Below are 2,053 nucleotides of genomic sequence, written 5' to 3' on the forward strand. Positions count from 1 at the left end.
CATGTCTACCGGTTTTGAAGGTTTGTAAGTAGCTTTGGATGAAAGCGTCAGTTAAAGACATGTCATGTAACGCAGCGTCCACACGGCCAGCATGGCATAAAGGCTTGCCGGCGGCGTGTCTGAAACTCAACCAACAACCACATCACAAGAATCTCCTTCCCCGGGACACCACAAGCACGCGGTTTGATTGGCTTAAAGCAAAGTTCGAACTTTTCTCAACTTTTGAACGAGCAACACCGGCGAGTAAGTCATTACAGAAAACAGAAAGTCCTATTTACGATGGTGACTTTTGTCACATGCCGATGTTGTCCTTTGCAGCAAGACACTCTTACCACAAAATCGCTCCCGTAGGGCATGTCTACGGTATTGAAAGTGTTTGTAATGTAATGTGTTCCAAAGGCTGCAGAGCGCGCTGGAAGAACAACCTTCTTCCTCTAATTCTGAGAAAAGGAGGTAGATTTCAGTAGACACATCAAGTTACTCGCTGTTTGCCTATTTGGGGGGGCTTGGGAGAAAATGTTTGTTTTGATTCTGTTTCTTAACCTTATTCTCGGTCAGAGTAATTAAGAAAACAGAAAGTCGCAGGCGCCGCACCGACTCCGTGTGGACGGGCAGTAATGGGGTTAGAAGGACACAGAAGACTCACAAGATAACCATCTCTTCTCCACAGGGGATGTTCACACAGTATGATAAGTATTGGAGAATAGGGGTTTGTTTTCTTCTTGTTTCTTTACCTATTCTCTACCAGGTAAGTCCATTAAAGAAGGCAGAAGTCTTATGCGGATGTGACTTTGGGTCACATGCCGGATGTGTCCTTGAGCAAGGACACTTTACCACAAATCGCTCCCGTAGGCATGTTCTCACGTTTTGAAGTGTTTGTAAAGTGTAATGTGTTCCAAATGTTCAACTGGGAAGAACAAACCTTTTTTTAATTGTGAAAAACAGCATGGTAGGTTTCAGTAGGACACATCAAGTGTATGCTGTTTGCCTACTTCTGGGGGCTGGAGAATATGGTTTGGTTTGATTCTGTTTCTTCACCTATTCTCTTCAGGGTAATTAGAAAGCCAAATCCTATGCGGGATGTGACTTAAGGGTCACCATGCCGATGTGTCTTGATGCAAGACCACTTTACACAAACTCGCTCCCATGGCATGTCTACGGTATTGAAAGTGTTGTAATCTTAATGTGTTCCAAATGTTCAACTGGAAGAACAACAACCTTTTTTTTATTGCTGAAAAAAACGGTAGGGTTTCAGTAGGACACATCAAGTGTACTGCTGTTTTCCTATTGGGGGGGGGGGGGGGGCTGGCAGAAAAGTGTCTTGTTGACTTCTGCTTTCTTTACGTATTACCCTGGAAGAACAGGTAAAGAAACAGAAGAAAACAAACACTTTCTCCAGAGCCCCCTCCCCTATTATCAAAATGCTTATCATACTGTGTGATACGTCTTACGAAACCAGACCGGTCTATTTCACGATAAATAAGAGGGTTGCTTGTTCTTTACAGTACTGATGTCATTGTAACGACGCTCATTCAACAGCGACTTACCAAACACTTCCAATACCGTAGACATGCCTATGGGAGCGATTTTGTGTAAAGTGTCTTGCTCAAGGAGCACATCGGACTGTGACCCAAAGTCACATCCGCATAGGACTTTCTGTTTTCTTAATGACTTACCTTGTAGAGAATAGGTAAAGAAACAGAATCAAACAAATCCTATTCTCCAACCCCCCTCAATATGCAAACAGCAGTACACTTGATGTGTCTACTGAAACTAACCTTCCTTTTTCCAAAATAAAAAAAGGTTGTTGTCCCTCCAGTTGAACATTTGGAACATATTACATTACAAACACTTCAATACCGTAGACATGCCTACGGGAGCGATTTGTGCTAAAGTGTCTTGCTCAAGGACACATCGGCATGTGACCCAAAGTCACATCCGCATAGGACTTTCTGTTTTCTTAATGACTTACCTTGTAGAGAATAGGTAAAGAAACAGAAGAAAACAAACCCTATTCTCCGATACCTACTTTGTGCAAACGTCGGCACATGAC

This window comes from Notothenia coriiceps, unplaced genomic scaffold (genome assembly GCF_000735185.1).
Source record: "Notothenia coriiceps isolate Sejong01 unplaced genomic scaffold, NC01 NC01_scaffold00037246, whole genome shotgun sequence".
Lineage (NCBI taxonomy): Eukaryota > Metazoa > Chordata > Actinopteri > Perciformes > Nototheniidae > Notothenia > Notothenia coriiceps.